Genomic DNA, 16,114 nt, shown 5'->3' on the forward strand with positions numbered 1-16,114 from the left:
ATTAGTTGTGTCCCAAATACTCGATTAGTTGCACTGATTTATCGATCAGTTGTGTCCCTAATATTATTCAATCAGTTGTACTGATTTATTAGATTAGTCGTGTCCCAAATATTCAATTAGTTGCACTGATTTATCGATCAGTTGTGTCCCTAATATTCGATCAGTTGCACCGTGACTGATTTATCGATCAGTTGTACTGATTTATCGATCAGTTGTGTCCCAAATATTCGATCAGTTGGACTGATTTATCGATCAGTTGTACTGATTTATCGATCAGTTGTGTCCCTAATATTCGATCAGTTGCACTGATTTATCGATCAGTTGTGTTCCTAATATTCGATCAGTTGCACTGATCATGATTTATCTATCAGTTGTGTCCCTAATATTCGATCAGTTGTGTCCGTAATATTCCATCAGTTGAAGTGATTTATCATCGACTAATTGGCTCTCACATTCGATCAGTTGTGTCCCTAATGTTTGATCCGTTATATTGATTTATCGGTCAGTTGTACTGAATTATCAATCAGCGGTGTCCCTGATATTGGATCAGTTGTACTGATTTGTCGATCAGTTCTCTTTCACATTCGATCAGTTGTACTGATTTATCGATCAGTTGTGTCTCCGAAATTTTATGAGTTGTGTCCCTAATATTCGATTGTTCATCTCACATTCGATCGGTTGTGTGTCTAATATTCGATCAGTTACACCGATTTATCGATCAGGGCCGTGTTCCTGAAAGGTGTAATAACTCTATTTCAGGGATAAATGTGCTTTATTCCAGGCACATTTATCCCTGGAATAGGGTTATTACACTTTTCAGGAACCGGCCCCAGTTGTGCTGGTTTGTCGATCAGTTGTACTGCCAATTGTTTATCGATCAGTTTTGTCCCTGATATTTGATCAGTTGTACTGATTTATCGATCAGTTGTCTGCTTAATATTTGATCAGTTGTATGCTTAATATTCGATCAGTTGAACTGATTTATCGCCCTTATCCGAGAAGACTAGAGAGTGTAGCCATTTTCGAAACCATTTGCAGATCTCATTACCAAGCCAACACGTTCTCCTTGGTTATTAAAGACCCAAGTGTTGGTCGGTCGGATTCGAAATCAACTCCTCGAAGCTTGACAGCCCTGAGCCACCGGTGTGGTCCGCGGTCAATATCATTTTAAGTTATTCTTATTGTTATCCATTGTTCTGATCAAGTGCTTGTAAGAATTAGAATCAAGCTGCTGTACGAGTGTCCTTTACTTGACCTGTCTAATTACTGATTTGATGCCCATACTTAGAACTGTTTGATCCAAATGATCAATCGATTGGTTGAAAAAAAAAAAAACATACTGGTCTGGTCGCCATTACCCATGCGCAAATGTCTCTTCAGTGTTTGCAAGTGTCCCGATTTACTAGTGAACTTGCGAATGCTTTCGGACTTCATACTAATTGGCGTGCGACGTGCTACTTTATATTGCAAATAAGTGCTTCGTTGTATCATCTGTTTTTATGAATTTACCAAGGGAGTGGGCGTTGTTTCTTGGTCTGGTCTGACCGTTTAACACGGCCCAAGTGCTACTGATAGGATATCCATAAATAACAAGAAAACCTGATCCACTCACTGTGCGCAATTGACCGTATTCAACTGATCCACAAATATTACGCACGCAATCTAGCTGATCACTAAATCGAATATTAGGGACATAACCAAGGGTTAGCTTCCGATTCATCGGGTAATGTGACTAGTAGGAGCAGGAAGATACAGGCAGCAAATTGAATCACTTTCATTATGCCGACAAAGCCTTTGACTTCTGTTGAAAAAAATTAACGAAAACAAATTTCAATTTTAGGGGCCGCGACTGCTAAACTAATCACCACTTTGCTTCTTAGTTCAATGCAAGTCTACCCTGGGTGCCAGAGCTTTTATTTTTCTTTTCGCTTCGATCCACATCGCGGCTTCGCAGCTCATAGGTATAACGCCAAAGAAATCAGTACCCAGGGTACTGTGTGTCCGCAAAAATGAAACTGACTTCCGCAATTTTAGAAGGTATATTATTAAGGGAGTTTTTGCTTGCAAGTAGCCAGTTTTTTTTTTTTAATTTGTCGTCGCCTGAGGTAAAGTTTGAAGGACAACTAATTATTTACTCAATCCCCCAATTCAAAATGGAACAAAATTATTTTAGCATCCAGTGATATTATAAAGAGGTTGTAAGGAAAGCCACCGATTGAAGACAAAAATACAATTTGGCCAAACGAACTAAGAGACCTCCGCAAATTTAAGTCGATTAAACTTACCAACCAAATTTGAGCTCTTGTCGAAGAAGTTCAAGGATGGATAACCGCTTCAAATGATTGTGTACTGGAAGAGAAAAGTCAAGAATTCTTAATTCGTGAAAAAATGCATTGGAAACTTAATTAACTGACTTGTTTACAAAGAGCTGTTTGCTCAGCCGTTTTCTCACCGTGTGCGGGGAAATTTTGATGAGAAATTGGCCTCACGAGGCCGTGAGGAAAAAATCAAACATGTTTGATATTTTTCGCCTCGCGAGGCAAATTCCTCATTGTGTGCGGCCATCGTGAGAATCGAGTTGAGCTTGTTCAATGAAGCATCCAATGAAACTACATGGCATTCTCACGTGACTTCAGTGACGTCCGAATTTCTTCCTCCGACACCATCCTGAACCGCTGGAGTCACGTCAGTATGCCATGTATTTTTATTGGATGCTTGATTAAACCAAGCTCAGCTCGATTCTCACGATGGCCGCACACATTGAGGAATTTGTCTCGCGAGGCCAAAAATATCAAACATGTTTGATTTTATCCTCACGGCCTCGCGAGGCGAATTTCTCACCACAATTTCCCCGCACACGTGAGGAAACGGCTGAGCAAACCGCCTCCCGAGGCAGTTTGCTCAGCTCTTTCCTCAAGTGTGAGGCGGGCTTAACGTGTTTAAAATTCCTTCCCGTGGCGCAGTTTATACCTTTAGTACACCACTCTTCATTAAACTTGAAGGAGCATAAGGCGTGACTGTTTGACACGATTGAATTTGAAATCGATAAATTAATTGGTTTGGATAGTCAAATTCTCTTTAGAAGACAACATGATTTTCAGTTGCTTACCGCGTCAAGCACCGCTCAGGATTCAATGGCTCGTCTAAAATTGCAACAAGGAATATCGTGTTTTGAAATTACAGTGCGACGCACCTTCAACGTGGCCACCTAAAAATAGCTCTTTACAAATTGTGCGCCAATCAGGGTGTGTGAATTTGATTGACAGTCACGCCTCCTTGCAAAGTCCCCACAATTGGGATTTTGTGCATTATGCTTTTATTTCCCCACTGAAATGCTCTACCTTAATGCTCCATTTTTTCCACTAAAATGCTCGGTTTCGCCCAAAAAAGTTACTTAAATGCTCGCTAATGCTCATACATAGGGTTTTTTTAATTTTCATAATTTCAATGTTTTAACACAATTACAGTTCGGTGCTTAATAAAAACGTTTACTTAGTAGAACAGGTTAACAAGAACGTATGTAAAAGTCGCAATACACCAGAAGATAATTCTCAAAATGATCTCTTGATCTGTTAATCCTTTGTCCCCTTTCAGTGAAACTTAAATGCAGAGGTTAAGTTAATTCTTCATTTTGACGTAAAAGTAATTTTCATTGCTATATACTCCGGGGAAAAATACTAATTTTCCGCCGGGAAAATGCCACTAAAATGCTCGAATAATGCTCAATGCCTTCGCCTCACTAAAATGCTCGAAAGAATGCTAGCATAATGTACAAAAGCCTACCCACAGTCGTAAGTTGAACACCGTTACACGGGTTGTTGAGCTGACGTATTTACTAGACTCCTTGCGGTAGTTTTTTGTGTCGGTCCCATTACACAAAACTACTGCAAGGATATGGCGCGCCGTTCGTTTCAAAATTAATTATATCTATTGATTGGCCCACCGTCATATCTCTTCAACTAACTGACCGTTATCATTACTTGATCAGTTGCAAGTCACTTATTCCATATTTTATCAGTTTTACTGATTTATTGATCATTTGTCCCTTACAATAGATCCGTTGTGTTCCTGATATTCCATCATTTGTACGGTTTTATTGATTAGTTGTGTGCTGAATATTCGATCAGTTGTACTGATTTATTGATTAGTTGTGTGCTGAATATTCGATCAGTTGTACTGATTTATCGATCAGTTGTGTCCCTAATATTCGATCAGTTGCACTGATTTATCGATCAGTTGTGTCCCTAATATTCGATCAGTTGTCCTTATTTATCGATCAGTTGAGTCCCTCATATTCGATCAGTTGTACTGATTTATCGATCAGTTGTGTAGTTAATATTCGATCAGCCTTGTACTGATTTATCGATCAGTTGTGTCGCTAACATTCGATCAGTTGTATTGATTTATCGATCAGTTGTGTCCCAAATATTCGGTTGCACCGATTTATCGATCAGTTGTGTCCCTAATATTCGATCAGTTGTACTGATTTATTAGATCAGTTGTGTCCCAAATATTCGATCAGTTGGACTGATTTATCGATCAGTTGTACTGATTTAATTATTAGATTAGTTGTGTCCCAAATATTCGATTAGTTGCACTGATTTATCGATCAGTTGCACTGATTTATCGATCAGTTGTGTCCCTAATATTCGATCAGTTCTACTGATTTATCGATCAGTTGTGTACCAAATATTAGATCAGTTGTACTGATTTATCGATCAGTTGTGTCCCTAATATTCGATCAGTTGCACTGATTTATCGATCAGTTGTGTCCCTAATACAGGGGCACCCAACGACCACTATGTTGTAAAATGTATTATTATACCCCAGTTAATGAAAACAAATGTTATGAAGGCATTTTCAGGTGTTTTTCAGTGTTGCTGGGAAAACATTATCTGTTCCTTTTTCCCAGCAAGACACACAAGAAATTTCCCAGCCAGCTAGATAAAATTGGTTGGTTTCCCAGCCAGGAATTCCGCGCGCTTTCAAATCCCTCGATCCGAAACGACACAACCAGGACAACACAGGTTTTTTCCGCATGCGCAATCACTCTGACCAGCCGTCGTATGTTTGTGACTACTCTCTGGGAGAGGGAAGGGTTTTTGTTTTTTTTTTGTTTTTGTTTTTTTTAGTCGTCCTCAGTCTTCAGAGTTTCTAAAGCCAGCTCGGGTTGAAATGCTTGAAAAAGACAGTAATCAACCTCTATCAATAACAAAATTTCCCAGCCAGCTCATCGAAACACCTGTATTTTTGCCAGCCAGCAAGATTTCTCTGGGGAACAGATAATGTGAGGAACAGATTCGTTGGGTGCCCCTGCTAATATTCCATCAGTTCTACTGATTTATCGATCAGTTGTGTCCCTAATATTTGATCAGTTGTACTGATTTATCGATCAGTTGTGTCCCTAATATTTGATCAGTTGTACTGATTTATCGATCAGTTGTGTCCCTAATATTTGATCAGTTGTACTGATTTATCGATCAGTTGTGTCCGTAATATTCCATCAGTTGAAGTGATTTATCATCGACTAGTTGGCTCTCACATTCGATCAGTTGTGTCCCTAATATTTGATCCGTTGTATTGATTTATCGGTCAGTCGTACTGAATTATCAATCAGCGGTGTCCCTGATATTCGATCAGTTGTACTGATTATTCGATCAGTTCTCTTTCACATTCGATCATCGACTACCCTTACGCTTACACGAACACGAAGAGTAAGCTAGAGGATTAAAATTACGAGGGTATATAGATAGACAATCTCTATTCTATATCTCACTCTCTAATTGGAAATATGAGGTCTCCCTTCCGTATGACCGTGGGAGATCTGGCTACGAGATTGAAATAGACTAAACATTTCGATCAGTTGTACTGATTTATCGATCAGTTGTGTCTCCGAAATTTTATCAGTTGTGTCCCTAATATTCGATCGTTCATTGTATTGATTTATCGGTAAGTTGTCTTTCTCACATTCGATCGGTTGTGTGTCTAATATTCGATCAGTTACACCGATTTATCGATCAGGGCCGTGTTCCTGAAAGGTGTAATAACTCTATTTCAGGGATAAATGTGCTTTATTCCAGGCACATTTATCCCTGGAATAGGGTTATTACACTTTTCAGGAACCGGCCCCAGTTGTGCTGGTTTGTCGATCAGTTGTACTGCCAATTGTTTATCGATCAGTTTTGTCCCTGATATTCGATCAGTTGTACTGATTTATCGATCAGTTGTGTCCCTAATATTCGGTCAGTTGTACTGATTTTTCGATCAGTTGTCTGCTTAATATTTGATCAGTTGTATGCTTAATATTCGATCAGTTGAACTGATTTATCGCCCTTATCCGAGAAGACTAGAGAGTGTAGCCATTTTCGAAACCATTTGCAGATGTCATTACCAAGGCAACACGTTCTCCTTGGTTATTAAAGACCCAAGTGTTTGTCGGTCAGATTCGAAATCAACTCCTCAAGCATGATAGCCCTGAGCCACCGGTGTGGTCCGCGGTCAATATCATTTTAAGTTATTCTTATTGTTATCCATTGTTCTGATCAAGTGCTTGTAAGAATTAGAATCAAGCTGCTGTACGAGTGTCCTTTACTTGACCTGTCAAATTACTGATTTGATGCCCATACTTAGAACTGTTTGATCCAAATGATCAATCGATTGGTTGAAAAAAAATAAAAAAAGCATACTGGTCTGGTCGCCATTACCCATGCGCAAATGTCTCTTCAGTGTTTGCAAGTGTCCCGATTTACTAGTGAACTTGCGAATGCTTTCGGATTTCATACTAATTGGCGTGCGACGTGCTACTTTATATTGCAAATAACTGCTTTCGTTGTATCATCTGTTATTATGAATTTACCAAGGGAGTGGACTTTGTTTCTTGGTCTGGTCTGACCGTTTAACACGGCCCAAGTGCTACTGATAGGATATCCATAAATAACAAGAAAACCTGATCCACTCACTGTGCGCAATTGACCGTATTCAACTGATCGACAAATATTACGCGCGCAATCTAGCTGATGATCACTAAATCGAATATTAGGGACACAACTGGTCAATAAATCAGTACAACAGATGGAATCTTAGATACAAACTGTTCGATATATCAGTACAACTGATCGAATATTAGGGACACAAATGATCGATAAATCAGTACAACTGATGTGAGTCTCATCTTATCACTTTAAGAACCCACGCCCTTACACCTTGGAGATCACTGAAGTGACCACGTTATGGACTACTTACCCACGGTTTAAAATATGTCGGCGCTGTTGACCATTTTTAGCGAAATTATATCGTAGTCTCACTAAGACACCATGTAAAACAGTTTTAAAGAGTTTCTATTTTGTAACTTACAGAACCTACAGTAGTCAAGCATTTGATCCGACAAAGGTTTGGAAGGGTCCCAATTCAACTTCAGCCGACATTGCTCCAACACAAAAATTCGGTCCCGACATTGTCGGGTGACCATGTCAAACGCGCGCAACATCTGATCCGAAAAATGTCGAGTGGATCTCGGGTGAAATGTCGGGACCGTTTAACACGGCCCAAGTGGCTACTAATAACAACTGATCGAATAACAAGAAAACCTTATCCACTCATTGCACGCAATTGATCGAATCAGTATAACGGATCGAATGTTAGAGACACAACTTACAAATCATCGAATAACACGTCCCTGTGAGACGTTAAAGAACCCACACACTAATCGAGAAGAGTAGGGGATGAAATTCCCGGTGTTGTGGCTGTTCTTTGTGAGTGCATGGGTGGGTGGGTATAGCAGGTCCACATTTGCTGAATAGCTGCCAAAACTTCAACGTGCTCGAACAAATAAATAACAAACAAACAAACAGACCGGCCCGCTTGACGGTAGATTACTGCTGTTGTCTTGGCGTCCACGAAGCGTAAGCTAGAGGATTAAAATTACGAGGGTATATAGATAGACTTAATCTCGTTTCTAGATCTCACTCTGTCATTGGAAATATGAGATCTCCCTTCCGTATGACCGTGGGAGATCTGGCTACGAGATTGAAATAGACTAAACATTTCGGAAGACCTTAGACAGCAATGACCAGAACCAGGTTGCTGACCAGCGGTTTTCGTTAAAGCAATGGTTTGCTGGGAGTGCTCAGTCTAGCGGGCTAGGAAAAGCTGGTTGTGGTCATTGTTATTTAAGGTTTTTCAATGTCTACTGGACGACAGAGCCTGAATGTAATTAACTACCTTACACGCTGGTGTTGGCTACATGCATATCCAACAAGAGCGAGGGAAGTAATAGAAAAACAACAAAAAAAGCAAGGTGACACACGCTAACACCAACCCGGTGTGGCCAATACATGACGCATGCGCACAACCATTTCACCCGGTCAAGGCCGAAACAGTTGTCCATGGCTGCTAATTGACCGGGTAAAATGGTTGTGCGCATGCGTGATGTGTTGGCCCCACCGGGTTGGTGTTAAGAGTGTGTCACCTTGCTCTTTTTGAAATAATAGACCATTTTACAAACGATGAGAGAAGTGATCGTCGTACCTAGTTAGACAATAGACCTTTTTACAGTTTTGTGCTTAGTTACCCGGCCTTTAAATGAAAGTGAGGCTGGAGTGGCACTTGTTATGACGGACCTCCTTGCTTTTCTTATGTTACTGATGTTGTTCTCGTGCTAATTAGTTGGAATTTACATAAGAAAAGCAGTGAGGTCTCTATCAAAACACGGTCAACTATAGCCACATTTTCATTCGTAGACCAGGTAACTAAGCACACAACTGTAAAATGGTCTATTCAAGAAATTTTACAGTTGTGCTTAGTTACCTGGCCTATGAATGAAAGTGAGGTTGGAGTTGACCTTCTCACTTCTTTTCTGACGTAAATTCCAACTAGTTAATTTAGCATGAGACTAACATCAACAAAGGAAAAGCAAGGACATGTGTATCATACCAGGGTCAACTACAGCCTCACTTGCATTTAAAGACTAAAGTAACTTAGCACATAACTGTGAAAAGAGTTGTGACTAGAATGGATACTCCAAAATTAGGTGAGACACTTACTTTTGTGTATATCAAGTACCAAACAATCTTTCTAAAGTTGTACTGAGTTCAACCTCGTCCCCAGGGTCTCCTCTGCGATTTTGAAAATCGTGGAGGAGATGGCCCTGGGGACGAGGTTGTACTGAGTTTAAATATGGTGTCAACAGAACATTTTATGAAAGCTAACCATTTCGAGTCAGCGCTTAGACCTAATCACTAGAGAGCAGTGCCAAACCCAGCAGTTATTCTCTGCCTAAACAGAGTGTTGTTATCTGCCAAAGCGGGTTAACACTGAGATTGTCAGGTAGTGCCATGTAAACGTCACCAAATGTTACACCTGCTTACAAACATTGACGTCACATTTCTTTTGATATTCAAATCTACCAACCACTGAACAAAAGAAGTCATTGTTTCAACAGACAATTAGGTTCTGGTTGGCATATTAATAACAATGGGTGACGTCACGAGAAACATCGCTATTGTCGTCGACGTAGATTTTGTATATACATATGTCTCACCTTATTTTGGAGTGTCCATTCTGGTCATAACCCTGTGAAAAGGTCTATCTTTATAAATTCTGAACGGTTGGATGCTTGGAACTTTCGCTCCCAGCCACAAATTTCCACCTGGGGAACACCTCGACATCACTGAGTAAAGATGCTTTAATGAACGAAATGGATGTATGATATGGATCATATGTTGAACTGCGGATATGAAACCAAGTGCCGCCATGATCCTGGCCTTTTAAATCTACAGCACATCTACACAAATTTTCAATTTCAGCCTTCTTTATTTTCTTAACCCTTACCGACTTAGCAATTACAGTTAGAAGGCAGAGGATCGTGATGAAACTGGCACATTTCTACAAGCACTACAGCCTTCGCCAAATTACAAAGTTTCAAAAATTTTTCTTTATTGAGGTTACATATATAATTAGCATATTATAGGTCCCACTAATTCGTCTAAATTTTCTTTTATGCAATCTTGGGTATCTTTCGTTACGTCCTCTTCCTCAGCCAAATTTTCCAATTTGACAATGCCCAACGTAGCGACCACATCCTGAATCTCCCAAACTATTTGCGTACAGAACAACTCCAGGACAGGTCATTCCGGAAGGAACATTGCGAGTGTTGCAGCGTTCGTAGTAAGTATTTTTCACAAGTTTCACGCCCAAGGCCGCTGCAATACGGACAAACCAAGGGTTAGCTTCCGATTCATCGGGTAATGTGACTAGTAGGAGCAGGAAAAAACAGACAGCAAATTGCATCACTTTCATTCTGCCGACAAAGCCTTCGACTTAAATTCCTGCTGAAAAAAAAAAAAAAAAAAAAACCAAAACAAAGTTCAATTTTAGGGGCCGCGACTGCTAAACTGATCGCCACTTTGCTTCTTAGTTCAATGCAAATCTACCCTGGGTGCCAGAGGTTTTATTTTTCTTTTTGCTTCGATCCATATCGCGGCTTCGCCGCTCATAGATATAACGCCAAAGAAATCAGTACCCAGGGTACTGTGTCCGCAAAAGTGAAACTGATTTACTTCCGCAATGGTAGAAAGAATATTATTAAGGGAGTTTTTGCTTGCAAGTAGCCAGTATATATATAGAGGATATTACACGGTGGCGAGAAGATATGAATTTTATGTTCTCGTGGCAAGAACAATATCTCACGAGTGAGCGAAGCGAACGAGTGAGATATTGTTCTTGCCACGAGAACATAAAATTCATATCTTCGAGCCAACGTGTAATGTTCTTTTTATTATATGGAGACTAAATATTGATAAATTCCGATTTTATTGTGTTTGAAAGTAGTCAAGTTTACAAATACGGCTGGGCTTTATAAAAAAGGCGGGAAAAAAAAGGCGGGAATCGTGACGTCATTGAACGATACGACACTCACAAAGGTGACATACGGAAAATACGCCACTCGGGTCCCGGATGTAGTGGCGTATGGAATCTACGAGTGGTTTAGTTCCCAGTAAAACACTCTCCTCCATATAATAAATTTTTTTTTTTCATTTGCCGTCGCCTGAGGTAAAGTTTGAAGGGCAACTAATTATTTACTCAATCGCCCAATTCAAAATGGAACAAATTATTTTAGTATCCAGTGATAAGAGGTTGTAAGGAAAGCCATCGATTGAAAACAAAAATACAATTTGGCCAAACGAACCAAGAGAGCTCTGCAAATTTAAGTCGATTAAACTTACCAACCAAATTTGAGCTCTTGTTGAAGAAGTTCAAAGATGGATAATCCCTTCAAATGATTGCATACTGGAAGAGAAAAGTCAATAAGTCTTCTCAAGTGTATTAAGGCTTGGCCAACCTAATTATTACGCATATTTTTATTTGAAGGGAGGCATTTGTCCAGTGTCCATGACATTTTGGTCACGTGACCCTAAAACAACTTAAAACGTTTATATCCTTTACTCAAAAATGGGGAACATTTATTCTTCAAAATTTCGAAAACGTTTGGGATTAACACGTTTAGTACAACTGTGCCTACCGAATGCCACCTTTTAATGTGGTTCTCCGTATTTACCTTTTAAGATATTTGGATGTTATCATGTCACGTGACCTATTTTCCTCAATTGTTCATTGCTCTTAACATGTGGACATAATTAAAAGACGGCATAACAGAGTCTTTAAAAGGAGTCATGGAATAATCAAGAAACAAGATTGATATAATGTAGCTGAATGTTCCCCATTTTTGAGCAAAAAATATAACTGTTATGAGTAGATTTTCGGGTCACGTGACAAGATGTGATACAGAACATTTTAGAAAAGTTATAACAATACCGATAACTAACTGCCTTTCAAGTTTCATAGGCCCCGGATGAATGCTTTCCCTTCAAATAAAAATATGCATAATAATTATGCTGGTCAAGCCTTAATACACTTGAATTCCTGAAAAAAATGCAATGGAAACTTAATTAACTGACTTGTTTACAAAGAGCTTTCAAGTAATTTAAGTTGTCTCCGCTTCAGTTTTAAATCTCTCTGCAACTGGATTCTCACCGAGAACACAAAATCTAGTCTATTTAACTTCGCATGTACTTAAGATTTAAGAAAAGTTTCAAAGTGAAATCTCCGGATCGTAACGTATTTAAAATTCCTTCACGTAGCGCGGTTTATATCGTTAGTACACCACTCTTCATTAAAGTCATTGAAGGAGCATAAACGTGACTGTTTAAAACGATTGAATTTGAAATCGATAAATTGATTGGTTTGGATAATCAAATTATCTTTAGAAGATAATATGATTTTCAGTTGCTTACCGCGTCAAACACTGCTCAGGATTCAATGGCTCGTCTAAAAATGCAACAAGGAATCTCGTGTTTTAAAATTACAGTGTGACGCGCCTTACCGTGACCACCTAACAAAGTTTTTACAAATTATCTGCCAATCAGGGTGTGCGAATTTGATTGACAGTCAGGCCTCCTTGCAAAGTTGAACACCGTTGCATGGGTTGTTGAGCTGACGTATTTACTAGCCTCCTTGCAGCATGCAGCAGTTTTTTTTTTTGTCGCTCCCATTCACACAAAACATAATAATAATAATAATAATAATAATAATAATAATAATAATAATAATAATAATAATAATATGTTTAATACTTCTATAGCGCCTTTTACATGCACATATGATCAAAGGCGCTTTACAAAATACAAAGTCACCTATAGTATAATAAATTACATGATTAAATAAAAAATATCTAAAAACTAGCTAACTAAACTATTTACATTATAATTGCATGAGACTAATTAGAGAAAAGTGGAATACGCCCTTCTGAATAAATGCGTTTTTAGCATTGTCTTGAACATGGTTCTATTAGTCTGGTTTCTTATCTCTCCTTTCAGTCCATTCCAAGTTCTTGGGGCAGATGCTTTGAACGATCGGTCACCCAATGTGACTTTAAACCGACAAGTAGGATCTTCAAGTATCAGACCATTAGATGCCAACCGTAAAGAGTACTTGTTGTTTTCCTTGATATATAATAAGTTACTTAAATACTGTGGCGTTTTAAAATGAATTGCCTTGAAAATTAATAAGCCTATTTTATACTGAATCCTATATTCAACAGGAAGCCAATGAAGCTCGAACAAATCCGGCGATATGTGATCGAATTTAGGCGTGAAAGTAATTAAACGCGCTGCTGTATTCTGAAGACGTTGTAGCTTAGACAGATGTGCAGCGGGTACATTATATAATAGGCCGTTGCAGTAGTCAATCCGTGCCATAATTACTGCTTGCACAAGAAGCTTGGTGCTATCCTGTGTAATATACTTTCGAATTTGTCTGATATTATGCAGATGGTAATATACAGACTGACAGATCTTATTCATGTGAGTTGACACTTTTTAAGTTACAGTCAAACCAGGCTCCTAAGTTACATACAGCGGTAGTCTGCACTGATACATCCACATGACCGACTTTGATATGATTAAACTTGATCTTTTTAAGCTGTGGCTTAGTGCCAATAAGGATTACTTCCGTTTTATCTGAGTTCAACTTAAGGCTACCCAATTTCATCCAGTTTCCGATGCTTGCGACGCACCTCTCCATTACATTGACTGCCTCCACTTGGTCCGCCTCCGAGTTTGGTTGAAATGATAAATATGACTGCAAGGAGACTAACGTATTTACACGTAGTTGTCAAATGTGAAAGTTTGTTAGGTGGCCACGGTAAGGCGCGTTGCACTATAATTATGAACACTTCCTTGTTTCTTATTACGCACGCTAGGTACTAGTCTTCGTCGGAGGTGTTCATGGGGGAACAAGCAACGCTCCTGAGAGCACATGCAGCCCAAGCTCACAATTCGAATGCTCAGAAACGATTTGTAGGGTTTATATGGGAAACATGAAATGCCAAAAAAAGTCGACTTATCCTAGTTTACAACGACGAAAAGAGATAAAATGAACTTACTTTTACTGCACCTTGTGCCCTTGTGTGGATTGGAGGCGTTCTGGGCTAGTTTTGAAATTTGCTCCTATCCTTCATTAAAAGAAGATAAGGCTGGAGACTAGGAACCTCTGAAGCCAGTGATCACTCCGCGAACGTGGACGATTTAATCCAAAAAATCGGCTTGATTCGGCCTTTTGTCCACTCTCACGTGGAGATCGATAACAAACGATATACAGTAGCATAAAGGCCCAGAGTCCGAAAACAATCTGCACATGCATAGAGAGCAAGCCATTTTTTTTTACGAAGAACCCGCTATTTTCTCCAGCTGAAAGAGGTCTTTTGGATTCATACGCGACACGAACGTTGGAAGCTCCGACTTAGCAGCCTGGCTTGGGGTGACAATTTCACTTCTCTCTAGGGGTAGGGGACGACAGATAGTTCCAGTCCGAACAACCGGGCCCCGAAGTTAAGCTAACACAGGTAGGCCTGTCCACAAAGGCCCGATATTTTTTATTTTTTTTAGATGTTTAGAAGCTCTCGAGGTATTTAGAAAATCGTGAGATATTTAGACAATTTTACAAATCGGAAGTGGTTCAGCGTTGTCTGTACTCTTATCGACAACGATATTCGTCATCACTGTGGTCAAGATGTTGTAGGCCCCGTCTCACAAATATCTTCCATGCTCATAACCTCCCTGTGGGACGTTAAACAACCCACACACTAATCGAGAAGAGTAGGGGATGAAATTCCCGGTGTTGTGGCTGTTCTTTGTGAGTGCATGGGTGGGTGGGTATAGCAGGTCCACATTTGCTGAATAGCTGCCAAAACTTCAACGTGCTCGAACAAATAAATAACAAACAAACAAACAGACCGGCCCGCTTGACGGTAGATTACTGCTGTTGTCTTGGCGTCCACGAAGCGTAAGCTAGAGGATTAAAATTACGAGGGTATATAGATAGACTTAATCTCGTTTCTAGATCTCACTCTGTCATTGGAAATAGATTGAAATAGACTAAACATTTCGGAAGACCTTAGACAGCAATGACCAGAACCAGGTTGCTGACCAGCGGTTTGTTATTTAAGGTCTTTCAATGTCTACTGGACGACAGAGCCTGAATGTAATTAACTACCTTACACGCTGGTGTTGACTACATGCATATCCAACAAGAGCAAAGGAAGTAATAGAAAAACGACAAAAAAAGCAAGGTGACACACGCTAACACCAACCCGGTGTGGCCAATACACATAACGCATGCGCACAACCATTTCACCCGGTCAAGGCCGAAACAGTTGTCCATGGCTGCTAATTGACCGGGTAAAATGGTTGTGCGCATGCGTGATGTGTTGGCCCCACCGGGTTGGTGTTAAGAGTGTGTCACCTTGCTCTTTTTGAAATAATAGACCATTTTACAAACGATGAGAGAAGTGATCGTCGTACCTAGTTAGACAATAGACCTTTTTACAGTTTTGTGCTTAGTTACCCGGCCTTTAAATGAAAGTGAGGCTGGAGTGGCACTTGTTATGACGGACCTCCTTGCTTTTCTTATGTTACTGATGTTGTTCTGGTGCTAATTAGTTGGAATTTACATAAGAAAAGCAGTGAGGTCTCTATCAAAACACGGTCAACTATAGCCACATTTTCATTCGTAGACCAGGTAACTAAGCACACAACTGTAAAATGGTCTATTCAAGAAATTTTACAGTTGTGCTTAGTTACCTGGCCTATGAATGAAAGTGAGGTTGGAGTTGACCTTCTCACTTCTTTTCTGACGTAAATTCCAACTAGTTAATTTAGCATGAGACTAACATCAACAAAGGAAAAGCAAGGGCATCTGTATCATACCAAGGTCGACTACAGCCTCACTTGCATTTAAAGACCAAAGTAACTTAGCACATAACTGTGAAAAGAGTTGTGACTAGAATGGATACTCCAAAATAAGGCGAGACTCGTAGTTTTGTGCATATAAAGTACCAAATAATCTTTCTAAAGTTGTACTGAGTTCAACCTGGTCCCCAGGGTCTTCTCCTCTGCGATTTTGAAAATCGTGGAGGAGAAGGCCCTGGGGACGAGGTTGTACTGAGTTTAAGTATGGTGTCAACAGAACATTATATGAAAGCTAACCATTTCGAGTCAGCGCTTAGACCTAATCACTAGAGAGCAGTGCCAAACCCAGCAGTTATTCTCTGCCTAAACAG

At 39.7% G+C, this 16,114-nt stretch overlaps 1 long non-coding RNA gene across 1 annotated transcript; it reads right to left on the reverse strand.

The window, feature by feature from the left end:
* Positions 1 to 9,790: 9,790 nt before the first annotated feature.
* On the reverse strand, positions 9,791 to 12,440 carry LOC138024041 (uncharacterized). Its single transcript, XR_011126873.1, has 3 exons — positions 12,291 to 12,440; positions 11,223 to 11,286; positions 9,791 to 10,328 (listed from the first exon to the last, which is right to left on the reverse strand). It is a non-coding gene; the product is annotated as an uncharacterized lncRNA (long non-coding RNA).
* Positions 12,441 to 16,114: the final 3,674 nt, after the last annotated feature.

The sequence above is a fragment of the Montipora capricornis genome, chromosome 11 (assembly GCF_036669925.1).
Source record: "Montipora capricornis isolate CH-2021 chromosome 11, ASM3666992v2, whole genome shotgun sequence".
Lineage (NCBI taxonomy): Eukaryota > Metazoa > Cnidaria > Anthozoa > Scleractinia > Acroporidae > Montipora > Montipora capricornis.